We start from the raw sequence: 14,997 nt of genomic DNA on the forward strand, positions 1-14,997 counted from the left end.
CATTGCTGCTATGAACATCGGGGTGCATGTACCCCTTCGGAACCCTACATTTGTATCTTTGGGGTAAATACCCAGTAGTGCAATTGCTGGATCGTATGGTAGCTCTATTTTCAACTGTTTGAGGAACCTCCATACTGTTTTCCAGAGTGGTTGCACCAGCTTGCATTCCCACCAACAGTGTAGGAGGATTCCCCTCTCTCCGCATGCCCGCCAATATCTGTCGTTTCCTCACTTGTTAATTTTAGCCATTCTGACTGGCATGAGGTGGTATCTCATTGAGGTTTTGATTTGGATTTCCCTGATGCCGAGCGATGTTGAGCACTTTTTCATGTGTCTGTTGGCCATTTGGATGTCTTCTTTGGAAAAATGTCTGTTCATGTCTTCTGCCCATTTCTTGATTGGATCATTTGTTCTTTGGGTGTTGAGTTTGATAAGTTCTTTATAGATTTTGGATACTAGCCCTTTATCTGATATGTCATTTGCAAATATTTTCTCCCATTCTGTCGGTTGTCTTTTGGTTTTGTTGACAAGCAAAACAAACTACTTTAAAAACAAACAAACCTAGGGAACTTTTTTGAATGAGAAGAATATGATTTAAGATACAGTAAAATTCATAAGATTTAAGAGGGTAGAAATGAACAGAGCATATATCTTCAGGAAACTGACCGACATGGAACAGAGAGCTTCATTGGGGGAAATAGCTCAAAAAGAGGAAATTGGGATCAAATGGTAAAGAGCCTTGCATATTATCCTGAATCCGAACCATGAGGTCTTCAGAAGGAGAATGAAAGCAGACTCTGGAGTGGTTACTGCTGTTCAGCGTGGACCATGCACCCTTATGCCCAGAAACTTTGCTAGAGTTGAGCGCTTGTGTGCGTTGGGGAGACCAGGTTGTGGGTGCTTCCCAAATGCTTCCTTCTGGTGTCTGTTCCAAGCCATAGGCTCAGTGGGCCTTGAAACTTGTTTTCACCAATTTACCAATATGGAGGTTGGATCCATATGAACTAAACTCAGGAGAGCTGGCTCAGAAAGAGACAGTTTAAACAATGTAGAACGCGACTGAGAATTACTAAGAAGAATGGGGTTTATATAAATAATTTAGCCTAACTAGATCCTCTCTAAGAGAAACATCATTCTGAAAAATTAAATCAATATCCAAAAGTTGATGGGTCATTCATTCATCAATTAATCAAATATTTACTCAGCCTCCACTGAGTGACAGCCACATGGATGAGAAGCAGCATGAGGATACTGAGGAAGTGCACGTGGTGTGTGACATCAGAGGGTGAAGCAGGGGCATCAGGACATGGGCAGGCTGGAAGGCAGGGTCCAGGAGCTAGGACTTGATTCTCTCTACAATCACAAGCCACTGAAATGTTCTGGTAAGTTTAGAAACAAGTTGTTGAACTTCAATGTATATTATTATTTATTTGGGTATAGCATCAGTCAATAGTATTTTACCTCCTACAGAGTACATGTGTTCATATCAATAAAGCTACTGCAATGAAACAATAGTAGTTGTGTATATGAAAAGTACATGAAAACCAGACATAACAAGCTCTCAAAAGCTAAGTTTCAGGTATAAAAATGAACCACTGGCTGAAGAATCACTATTATCCATGGGAGTTATTTGTATAAACAAAGAAATTGGGTATGTATTATGTGTCCAAATCAAGGAATAAGTTAAGTCCAAAGCACACTTTAAAAAAGAATAGAATTGGGGGAGGGGGATGGATGGATGTCATAGTCGGTTAAGTGTCCAACTCTTGGTTTTGGCTCAGGTCATGATCTCAGGGCCGTGAGATTGAGCCCCACGTCAGGCTCCATACTCAGCGGAGTCTGCTTCAGTTTCTCTCTCCCTCTCCCTCTGCCCCTCCCGCTTGTGCTTTCTCTCTCTCTTTCAAATAAATAAATAAATCTTAAAAAAAAAAAAAAAGGACAGAATGGGGGTGGTGCCTGGCTGGCTCAATCAGTGGAGCATACGACTCTGGATCTCGGGGTTATGAGGTCGAGCCCCACATTGGGTGTAGAGATTGCTTTTTAATTTTATTATTTTTTTAAAGGTTTTGTTTATTTGTTTATTTGACAGAGAGAGACACAGCGAGAGAGGGAACAGCGAGAGAGAGGGAGAAGAAGACTCCCCGCTGAGCAGGGAGCCCAATGTGGGGCTCGATCCCAGGACCCTGGGATCATGACCTGAGCCAAAGGCAGATGCTTAACGACTGAGCCACCCAGGTGCCCCGAGATTACTTTTTTAAAAATTACAAAATCTAAAAAAAAAAAAAAAAGAACAGAATGGAATAAAATCAATTTAAGGGGAAAACCACTATCATAAAATTCGGTAGGCCTCTACCAGAGAGGCTCTAAAATGTATAGATCCCAAATTAAGCCTCATTACAGATTTTTAATTTAATTTTTGATAGCTAATATATTTACATGTTTCAAAATCAAAACAATAAAAATAATATAGACAGAAGCTACATTCCCACTCCTGTCCCTGTCTAGCCCATACCCACTGCCGAGTCCCTGTGGATTGCCATCTTTATTAACTACTGCTGTGTTCATCCAATCTTCCTTTATGCATAGCCCACATACATGTTAGTAAGTATGAAATTGAATTAGAAAAAAAAAAGAGGAAGGAAATAAACCAACCTTTATTGGTCAACCACTACTTGCCAGACAGTGTTAGGTGTTTTTCTATAAGTTAGGTCACTGATTCCTTAAAACAGCTCTGTTAAGTTGATCTTTCTATCTGCCACAAGACCAGATGTCAGGTGGGCAAAAACCCCAGCCCTTTGCACTGTACTTTAGAAGTACTTTCCTTTTTTTTTTTTTTTAAAGATTTTATTTATTTATTTGAGAGAAGAGAGTGAGAGAGACAGAGCACAAGCCGGGAAAGAGACAGATGCAGAGGGAGAAGCAGACACACTGCTCAGCAGGGACCCCGATGCGGGGCTCGATCCCAGGACCCTGGGATCATGACCCGAGCCGAAGGCAAACCCTCAACAGACGGAGCCACCCAGGCATCCCTACAAGTACTTTCTCTTTGCTCTCCAACCTAGAGTTTCATGTGGAGCGAAGGTCACATGATTTTTATACTTCAACTCATTGCTTTACCTAACTAACATCTTTAGAATACCCATTTTTCAGTGTGGTTTTCAGGATTACATTGAGTTGTTAACGAAGTATGAGGCATTCAGTGAGACTTCTATAAATGGCAGCTATTATAATGTCTCTAAGAGAACTTCCTGTGTCAGGCTAGGTTCATTCAAAATGTATTGATTTCTGTTTGACTCATAGAGATGGTCCCATTTTTGGATTCAGTCTATTTTGATGCTAAACTTACTCTGCAGTGAGTAATAACCTTTGTCTACTCCTTACAAAAATAAAAATAAATCTAGATATTATGTCACTAGATCCTCTCTTGGACAGCCAAGTTGAAGCCTGGGAACAAGAATGACCATATTCACTCTGCATCAAGGGTCAGCAAACTTCTGTCAAGGGCCAGGTAGTTAATATTTTTGGCTTTTTGGGTCTTTGTCACAACAATTCAACTCTGCACTGTAGCATAAAAGCAACCACAAAAATAAGCATAGCTATGCTCCAGTAAAACTTTATTATGGACACTGACATTTGAATTTACATTTAATATTAATAGATACTAATGTTTGATTTGAATTTACATGTGTTTCAGTATCTTTTTCTTTTGCTTTTCTTTTGCTTCCACTTTTTGTAAAAACTACCCTTAGCTCATGGGTCATACCAAAGTTGGCATCATTTACCAACTTCTACCCTAAATTATAATGATTTGATAAGACACCTCTTGAATCTGGCCAATTCTCTCTCCATCTCTCTCTCTCTCTCCTAATCTTTCTCTCCCACCGCCCCACTTTCATAAACAAGCAGACAGGAAAACAAAAGGCCCTTCTGAAAGAAATACTCCTACTTACCCAGGGAGCTACAGTTTTATTCCTCATAAGGAGCTTAGGGTTTTGTAAATACAATTATGATTCATATACAAGTTTAGATACAGGTTTGAGTTGATGTTAGCTAAGCGTCATGACCTCAATGCTGGAAAACACAGTAGAAGACAGTATGTCCAGCTGCTGGGAAATTGAGCAACATCGGCATCTGACGGTCTGTAATTATTTGAAAACCAAACTTCGGAGAAGATTAATGGTATTCTTGCATCTTGCTACTTGTACTTTGAAGGCAGAGGCTGTTTGGCCAGGGGATGCAGGGAGCTCAGAAAGGCCCCTGTCTAGCCTCCCTGGGTCTTTGTCCTGGCTGAGAGACTAGAAGTCAGACTTGCTGGGACCCCTCTCTGGAAGGCTGCACCACAGCCTATGCTCCTCCTTGAGGCTTCGGCGGTTACTTCTCTGTCTCCTGCCTCCATGCACCGTCATCTCCCCCCTCTCTCTAACAAAACAGAATGCAGGTTGTCTGTGGAAAACTTCTTTCCTCAACACACCCCCATCCTGAGGCAAAAGGAGCACAAAACCCTTGCTAACTGGTTAGAAATGGTTAGGGAAAAATACTTCAATAGTCCTATAAGTTATCCTTGACACAAGCATTTCTTTATCATCTGGGGGAACCAAGCATTTCAAAGGGGCAAATAGTTGCAGTCCACTCAGGAAAATTCCATCTGCTCCTGTGGATTTTTCAGATTTAGGAATTCTTAGAAAGAAGATCTGGAATGCTGGTGTGACCAGTGAAACTTCTAGAATTCTTTTTTGAATTATTGTTAGCACAGTGCTTCAACAGGAATCTAGATGTGGAAATTTTAAAGAAATGCTGGAACTAGGGCTTAAAAAATTATAATTGTCAGGAGATGAGTGGGGAGCAGGTAATGAACAAAAGCATGGGGAAATGAAGGCATGAGCTATTTTAAGCTGCAGGAAAGCAAGGAGCTTGTCTGTCTTATTCACCTTGATGTCCTTACCATCAGCCCTTGGAGGAGTACCTGGCTCAGTGAGTATTTGTTGAATGAATGAAAGAGTAAATGGATTTATATAGGGAGGAGGGAAGAATAAGACCAGAAAGACAAAGTCTGGGGCGCCTGGGAGGCTCAGTCAGTTAAGTGTCTGCCTTCAGCTCAGGTCATGATCCCAGGGTCCTGGGCTCTCTGTTCAGTGGGGAGTCTTCTTCTCCCCCTACTCTTGCTCTTTCTCTGTGTCTCACTTTCTCAAATAAATTAAAAAAAAAAAAAAAAAAGACTAAGTCTATCACTCAGATCTCGGCAGGAAACAGAATTTCCCCCAGATAATTCAAGTACCACTTTAATGAAGAAATGACTTTAAAAGGCATGGCTATGTTAAATGTCATTCTTCTTTACAAGGCTAACTTGTGACATAAGCCTTTTTTGCTTTTTTGTAGAATAACAATAGGCCTCATGTTTCCCATTTACTGTACCCATCTGTCCTGTTTGCCCTAATAAAATCCAGTGATTCCTCAACCTCAAAAAAAAAAAAAAAAGTATGGTACAGGGGTGCCTGGGCGGCTCAGATGGTTAAAGCATCTGCGCCCAGGGTCCTGGGATCGAGCCCCGCATCGGGTTCCCTGCTCCCCAGGGAGTCTGCTTCTCCCTCTCCCTCTGCCCCTCCCCTCCACCCCCCGCCCCCCAGGCTTGCTTTCTCTCGCTCACTTTCTCTCTCAAATAAAAAAATAAAAGTTTTTTAAAAAATGAGTATGGTTAAGGGAAGAAATAAGGAATGTGGAAGCACATGGAAACTAGTAAGAGGAGGCTGATGGCACCTCTTTAGCTGAGAGCACCCGCACAGGGCCCCAGCAGCCGTTTGACCGAAAAGATGCAGTTACTACCAGAGGCAAGCACGAAGTAGGCAGGATGTGAGCAGGCATACCCTAACCTCTCTCTCCTCCCCGTCCTCCAATTCTCCTGCCAGTGACTCCCACTGGCCCAATCCAACCAGAAGCCAGAGGGTGTGAAAGCAGGACAGAGAAGGTTGGAGAATGGATCTGAGAATGGGGGCAAACCAACAGTCTGTGGGGTGAACTGAAACTGCAAAGTTGTTTTTTTTTTAATTGATATACAAATGACATATAGTATTATATTAGTTTCAGATGTACAACATAATGATTTGATGCATGTGTATGTTGCAAAATGATCATAATAAGTCTAGTTAACATCCGTCACCATGCGTAAGTTACAATTCTTTTTCTTCTAGTGAGAACTTTTAAAGTTCACTCTCTTAGCAACTTTTGTGAAAGCTGGTTTTAAAAAAAATGTGTGCCTTTGCTTCCCGACGCCTTCGTCCATTCTCTGCTCTCCAAAGATATATCCTGGCCCACTAATCTCTTATCAATTGGACTGATAGGCTATTAGCTGCCATTGGAGATTTTGAATACGGAAGTGGCAAAAAAATAAGGCTTTGGGAAGCCTTATCTATGTTCACATTCCAGCCCCCACCACTCCTTAACTGTAAACGTGGGCTAGTTACTTAAACCTCTGTGTTGCTTAAAATCTCAATTTCCTTATCTGTCCGATGAAGGAAATTATGGTAGCTATCTCATAAGGTTGTTACGAGGACCAAATGAAAAGTAAAAGTGAGATGCTTGGATCTGATATGATTGCTTTTTAAAAGCTTATCTTGGATCAGACTTAAGCAAATTTGTCTTATATTGAAAAATTTACTCTCAAATCAATGTTAGGGCAAGGTTGTAGTGAATTTGGCAGTCATAACTAAAAGACGAGAGTCTTTTTTATGACTTCATGAGTGCAATTTTATTCTGCCTTTGTCTACCCAAGCTAAGAAGTTCCCTTCCTTAAGCATTGATTTTTTTCTGCCTTTAAATAATATTGGAATGTTATAGAGGCTTGAGGTAATACCAGTGAAGTCCACCTACATGTGATCTCAATATACAGCTGCAGTTTAGCTACCAATGCATTTCTGAAAATTGCTTCCTTGGCATTTCAACATTTTATTCGAAAAAACAACTGAAGCAGAAAGAAAATCAAGTAACAACAGGAGGGCTTCGTTTTTAAACTCATTAGCTGGCAAACTAAAAATTTGCTTAGATCAGTTGGGGTTTCAAATTTCAGAATTGGCTTCTGAAGTGAAAGTCAGTAGCTACAGTTTAAAAGTCTGCAGCAAATTTTCTTCCGCTTCCCCACCCACTTCCTTATTTTTCTAGCTGGAGTTTCATGGCGTGCGATGTACTCCTATTTATACCATCATTAAACTTTAAGCAGACGTATAGTTTATAGAAAGACTGGCCATAATTATGATTTTTAAATCCCTTCCCCCACCTCCAATTTTTAGCACTATAAAAGAAACATTACTCGTACTGAGTTCTTGACAAATATTTGTGGGAATTTCTAAAATTATAAATGCATTTATAATTCCGATGCCTGATGCACCAATTACACTTTTTTAGGTTAAATCACAAGAGGATGTAAAAGTATTTAAATATCATTTTGACACCTGAGACTTCTAGTTATGTCAACATGCAGGTGAACCTTCGTGATGATTCTTAAAGATAAGTTGCTTATTATTATAATATATACTTCTTTCAAGTAATGACTATTTTCCCAGTGAATTATGTTTTTAAAATGTAGTATTAAAAAATAGTATGTCTTGGGCCATGACAGCCCTTAAACAATGATTTTCAAGGACTTCCCCAGTCATTGCTTAATAATACTCAGGGCCTCCAGACAGACTTCAGAATCACATGTTGGACATTGTACATACAATATAATCACACCCACATCTAAAAAAAATGTGCCAAAACCAGTTGCATAAAAAGATGAAAGGAAATGCACCACACTCTTAACAGTAGTTATATATGGGACCTAAGAATAAAATAAAGTGGTAAAAAACAGTGCTAATCCATTCCTAGGGATTCCTGATTGCCCTTTTACAGCTTTCTTGTCAAATACGGTAGAGTGGTGAAGAACATCAGGTCTGGGTTTGAATCCTGGCTGCACTGCTTACTACTGGGTGACCTTGTACCAGTATGAACATCTCTGGGACTCAGTTCAGTCATCTATACAAAAGGGATAATAGTAATATTTACCCTGTACAGTTCTGGGACTAAGTGAGCGAGTATGTGTGAATCACTTATAACCGTAACAGGAACTCGCTTGGGATAAATAGATGAGAAGAGCTATTACTTTGTTATTTACATTCAATCTTTTCCAGTAGAATGTGACCCCCTGAGAGAAGTGCTAATCCTGTTTTATTTATCTTTCGTATTCCTGGACCCTAATACAATGACTAGCAGATAAGAGATAACTCAATAAAGATGTGTGACTACGTGAAATGAACGAATTCCACATGTAGGATAAAGTGACGTAGAATGTCACTATTTCATCAGTGATGATCTAATTGTAATTGTCCTATCCCTAGTCTATGGTCTTTCTTTATTTCAGCCTTCACTGTTTACCATCTGCTCTGAAAGCGTTCCAAGCCTGTACGCATTGATCCAGGTCACTAGTAAATGGTTTAATTCATGATGACACACGTATAGGCCAACAAAGAGCACTGAAGAGGAGTGTTACTCTAGGGGCACCTGGGTGGTGTGGTCGGTTAAGCGTCTGACTCTTGGTGTTGGCTCAGGTCATGATCTCAGGGTTGTGAGATGGAGCCCCGTGTCAGGCTCCGCGCTCAGCATGGAGTCTGCTTAAGACTCCCTCTTCTCCTCCCCCTGCTCTCTCTCCCTATAAAATAAATAAAATCTTAAAAAAAAATTAGGAGTATTACTCTAAGACATACCAGCCTTCCTAGTGTTAGAAACCTTTCAGATTCTCATGAGTTAGTTACCTTTCAGATTCTCATATGGGTTATAAAGACGAGGTCACACCTAAAGTGTAAGTTTGAAAGAGTCAAAGGGCACTTAGTCCACATGTAAAGGCAGGGTTTATAAATCAATCAGTTCGTCTCGTAAGTGCCACGCTTCTCTTCAGCAGCTGCAGCCCAAAACTATTGGGCAGAGCTGCACTTGCCTCAGAAATGTCTCAGGAAGTGTAGGAAGCCACACGAACGGCTGGACTACACTTTCATAGAGAATGAGTTTGATTGCTTGAATTTTCTCCAAACCTCACTAGATTTTTAAAACTAATATTATTTTACAAAAGTGTAACTTGCTTAAGACCTCTTCAGAGTGTCTTGTGATGAAACAGAAATGATCACGTTCAACTAATATATATGTAATTCCTAGTATTTGTCTGTCCCCTCAAAGTTAGTTGTTGGGAGGAAATGATCTCCTCGGCTCCCTTCTGTCCATGTTTCAGTCCCAGTTCTTGCTCTCTTGCTGAGGCAGAGGCCAAACATAAAAAATATTAAACACACAGACACGTGTCACACCTATATCTTGTTTGAGAAAAGAAGATATGGCTCCTAAAGCACCCAGAAAGTAGAGGAGAATGACTCACTTCTGGGAGTACCCTGCAGATCTTCAAAGGGCTGGACCCCAGCATCCTTAACTGCCCTTTATTAACCCATTATGGGTTATTACTTTATTAAATTAAACTATTAACATACCCAAGGGATGAGGTGGGAGACATGGATTGGCTGTAATTAGTAAGTACCCAGTAAATAAGGAGCAATGGAGGGAATTCACTACAGGAGAAAAGGGTGAGTAATTAGATCACACTGGCCATGTATTTATATAATGTCTAGTAATTTACAAAGTGCTTTTTACATACAGGAAGAGAGTAAACAGAAGAGTATAGTGAATTAGTATAGGTAAGGAGTCTTCACTAACACATAAAGTCTTTAGACCTTAAAATTGCCCTACTGTGACTTTAAGTTACACCGAGGTAATGAAATATACTGGGACTACAAAAGCAATCTAGATATTCCCTTATTTAAAATGTAAAACAGGTGGATCAAAATCTGCCTTAATATTTTGTGAACTTTGATACCATTACTCCTTCTATTTTATGGAATTTTTTATATAGTTCTAGATTTTAACATATAAGAGTGGGTTTCCAGAGCTTCCATTCATCTGTTGCACAAGCCCCCCACCCCCACCGCCGTGCATTGGACGTGGTAAATTCAAGCCTCACAACAGAATTGTAGCACAAGGACAAGAATGACCAGTGTCCCTCGGAAGCCTGAAGTTGACCAGGAAGACATTCATGTTTCTGAGCACTTATCCTGACCCAGGCTCTGGGTCAAGAAGCACTATTTCTACTGATAAGACCCAGGCACCCCTTAACTCAGTGGCAGCTTGTCTTCTCAAATCACAGCCCAGACCATAGCCCAAATAGCACAGAGCGCAAGGCTCCACCTCCCATCCCCACCCCTAGGTAAAATATTATTCTGTATGAAACTTTAGAAAAAGAAGAGTGTGAAGTCTGAGAGCCAAGCCTACTTGCCATCCCAGGGGGCCATTATGTACCATTTTCCTGCAATTTCTCTTTGCTTTGTTTTTTCCAATGATGTATTTAGCTACAGCAAGTAGAGAAAAAAACCTATTCAAGAGAGTGGGGTCATTATCCACACACAAAAGGCCATTTAGAGAAAGAACAGCGCCGTCAGTTCAAGCTGTGGCTGCCAGAGTCCAGACCCATTAGAAAAAAAGGTTAGCTGTTTAAGTGGGAATGTGAAACAAAATGTAATAATTAGGGCTAACTGGGCACCCTCCCCCTGCCAAGAAAGCTGTCTGGGATCATAAACTAATTCCCTGAAAGTCCTAAGCTTAGGGGAAAGCAAATCATCAACTCTAAATGACAGTTCAGTTGTTAACCTTTACCCTAGAGGCTAGATTTTCATCCTTTCTTTTCTTTTTTTTTTTTTTCCTTTTAGATATGTTTTTTTATACATGTCACTTTTATAAGGTTGGGCTGTTCTTTTTCTAGCTTACCACTACTGACATGTTTCAGATCACTGCTGTGTGTGTGTGTGTGTGTGTGTGTGTGTGTGTGTGTGTGTGTGTAAAAACCATGAGAACAAATAAATTCCCAAATTAACAGCAGTTACCTTCAGTGATGAAATATGTGGGAGATTTGGGAATTAATTTTTCTTTTATTTCCCCCTCTGTACCTCCTAATTACTCATTTATTATCATGTAATGTAAAAGGGAGAAAAAAAAGACACATAAAATATTTCTGATAAAATTTTCTACCGTGTTTCCCTTAAAGGAGAAAAAAAAAACAATTAGAGTTTCAACATGATTAATCATGAGGAGAAAGGCGGTAAGTGCCTCAGAGAAGAGGATGCATGGTGAAGGGATAAGAACTGACCCGAACGTTAACCAGACTTCACCTCTCCTTTTCCTCGGCCGTTTAGCGGCATCTGGATGAAAGTCATTTCAGACTAACAGATATTTGTAGTTGTTAGTGATACAGGAAATGCTCAGCATTTAGCATCCTCAGAGGCACACTGTTGCGGTTAATAAAACAATGGTAGGATGAGCATATACTAGTCATTTAATAGGTACTTCTTGTCGGAATGATGGGTTGAACTATGCTGGTTACTGGAGGGTAACCGCATTCACAGGGCATGGATTACCAACCTTCAGTAAATAAGATGGGGCCTAAAATGCTATGGAAAATGTAATGTTTGATGATTTTTATTTTTTTATTTTATTAAAGATTTTATTTATTTATTTGAGAGAGAGAATGAGAGAGAGAGCACATGAGAGGGGGTAGGGTCAGAGGGAGAAGCAGACTCCCTGCTGAGCAGGGAGCCCGATGCGGAACTCGATCCTGGAACTCCAGGATCATGACCTGAGCCGAAGGCAGTCACTTAACCAACTGAGCCACCCAGGCGCCCAGTGTTTGATGATTTTTAGAAGGCACTCTGGGAGCATGCAGAGCCTTGACTAATTATTCTGAACATCAGTGATGAATATAACACAGACTTGCATAAGTACGAATGTGTAAGAAGTTTCTATTGCTAGATTATATGACAAATTTGTTTTTTAGGCAATATTTCTAAAGTGACTTGAAGGTAAAATGGAGATTGGGATTAACTGCTTAGCAAATGGAGATTAGGCATTTTATTTATGCCTTTATGGACTTTCATTAACACTTGTTTTCATTTTTATGGCTCTCATAACAAAATATTTACTGAGGGTGGCACATTTAATCCAAAAAGCATGATTCCTGTGTTCACATTGCTTAATTGTTTAAGACGTATTTATGGTAAGGGCATTTCCTTTAAATCACATGAGATTTCTTTTAAAATTTTTCATCAAAAAAGTTCTGTGTAGGTGAAATTTTTTTTAATCTTTATTTTTTAATTAAAAATTTGTGCGCGTACTTGACACACAATGTTACATTAGTTTCAGGGGTACAACATAGTGACTCCACTTCTCTCTCTGTTATGCTATGCTCACCACTAGGGCAGTTACCATCTGTCACCATATAATGCTACTTCAGTGCCACTGGTGATATTTCCTATGCTGTGCCTTTTATTCCTGTGACTAACGGGGAGCCTGTACCTCCTACTCCCCTTCACCCATTTTTGTCTAGGTAAAGTTTTGTGTAGGTAGAGGAAGGGGCAAGAGACAATCTTGAAATCTATAATTGCCTTTTGGTTTGTGGCGAAAAGAATAGATGTGAACGAAGACGTATGGGCCTGTAAAAGGTTGAGAAAAAGACATGAATTCAACTCATCAACAGACGTTTCTGAAGGCCTACTATGTTCCAGGTGCTGTTGGAGGCACTTGAGATACATAATGTTAATAGAGGAGACAATAAATGATAAGTGGTATAAAAATATCAATGGTGCTAGATGATGCTAAAAGTTATCAAAAAATAGAGCAGGGCAGGGGAGATTCGGAGAGGGGGTTGCTTCTGAAATTTTAAATAGTGTGGGTAGGGTAGGCTCCATCGAGGAAACTTTTGAGCAAGCCTTGAAGGAGGTGAAGAAATTAGTCACGTGGATATGGGTAAGTGGAGAGGGGAGGGCATCCCAGGCTACAACTAAGAACGAATGGGAAAATGGAAAGGGGAAAACTATTCAATGACGAAAGGAGAAAGAGCATGGGAAGAAGAAGAGAGCTACAGTCATTTGAGACAAGCAGGCAGTCAGGGAATTCTTAATATAACGTAACTTTGAAATGCTTGGCTTTGGAAATGATTAGAAGGGATAGCAAAAAATAATCGTTGTCCCTGATAGCATATGGAAACCAGATCTGTAAAATAAATACATAAATGGGATCCACTTATACACACCTAAAGACTGGCATTTTTTCTAGGGAGCAGCCACCAAACTGAACGCATTCTTTGTTTTACCATTTACTTTCTGAGAACCGCTTGCACCAGTCACTGTGTTAGGACCTGGGGCACAGTGATCAGCAAAACAGACGCAGTTCTTACATTCATGGCAAAGACGTACTTTATATAAATGATGCGCTTGTTATCCTATTATAAATGCTGTGGAAAATCTCACAGAGTCAGGAAAGCATGTGGTAGTTACATGACCAACTTTGGGAGTCAGGAGAAGCTTCCGCTAGGAAGCCATATTTGAGTTGAGACTTGAGGGGTGCATTAGGGTTAACTAGGGAAAGAGATTCATCTAGACAGAGGTGGAAGGAAGCATGGCATGTTTGAAGCCCTGAAAGACCAATGGCTTGAGGAGGGACTAATGATTCAGTCAGGGGTCTAGCAGAAGACAGGGCACACTCAAACAAGGCCACAGAGGACAGGTGTATAAAGGGACTCTTTACAATGGTGTCTGAATGGTTAAGGGGAATCCACAAGGGACATGCAGCACATGCTAGGAATGCAAAGTTGAAAGGAATAAAAGCTGCCACTATGCCTGGGCACTGTAGTGGAAGGCAGGGGTATTTACAAAAGATATTTACAAAAGAGCTGCAGGAAAGAGCTACGTCACCTAGTTAGCTAGGTGAAGTATGCCTCAAATGGACTGAGAGTTGAAGGAGGCACAGCCAGTCTGAGGCTACACAGCATGGAGAGATCCAGGGGAATAAATACCGTGCTGCAATTTCCATCTGCCTTCCCATCTCCCATCTTTCTTTAGTCAAATGAGCTGTGAATCAGACAGTGAGGGAGCCCCTTGATGCAGAATATAAAAGTCAGCTCCTAGGGCACAGAATGGGGTGGAGGAGGATAAAGCGGATGTGGAGGGGCAAACAGAAAATGTCCTGCAGAGTCTGGGCCAGATCGGACCAGATCTTATGGCCCAAGTATTTGCTTTTCTAAAAGTGGTAGGCAGCAAGGGAAAGACGTGATCTGGTTTGCATTTGTAAAGGAAGCTCATTTGTGTCCTATGAGGAGACTGGAGCTACTTGTGGATGAAGGAAGCTCAGTTGGAGGTATTTTGGTGGGCCCAGTGAGAGATGGGGGGTAGTTTCTACTGTCTGGCAGTTGTAGAAGGTGAGGAGGTGTGGGAAGACTCAAGACGTAATGAGTGTGTTGGTTTGGACGTGGGATGGATGGGAGAAGGTATGACAGGTGTTAGCGATGAATTCCAGATTTGGGTTTGCTTAAGTGGATGGGTGATGGTGCCATTCTTCAAAGGAGGACCAGGTTTGGGGAAGATCGTGAGCTTGGTTTTGGACATACTGAGTCTTTGAGAAGACCACTATGAATGTCAAATCAGCACCTCCACTTTAGTAGGTGTTTACCAGCCTACTTTTATTGTACCCCCACAAGACATTCTGCAAGGCATTTTATATAAAATATTTTCTCCAATCCTCAAAATGTGGAGGCAGACATTATTTTTCCCCATCTTACTGATGAGAAAACTGAGGCTCTAGGTTAAATATTCTGCTTGCATTAAGTACTTGAAGTCCAGACATTTTAAACTCCAACTGGAGCTCCTTCTCCTCTCTACTGCTTTATCTGCAAGTCACTGAGGCATCAGAGAAGGCTGAGCAAAAGTGAAAAAAAAAAAAAAAAACTGTTAGGAGGTTTTGTTTCATTTGGAGAAAATGTGGGTTTTGTCTCATTAGATTCTAGAGGAGGCTCACATGAGTTTCGATTAATCAATCAATCAGCACTCCCTGGGCAATCATTATATGCTTAGGACTTGGCGGGTCATTATAAAAAGATTATGAATAGTA

This window comes from Zalophus californianus, chromosome 2 (genome assembly GCF_009762305.2).
Source record: "Zalophus californianus isolate mZalCal1 chromosome 2, mZalCal1.pri.v2, whole genome shotgun sequence".
NCBI classification, from domain to species: domain Eukaryota; kingdom Metazoa; phylum Chordata; class Mammalia; order Carnivora; family Otariidae; genus Zalophus; species Zalophus californianus.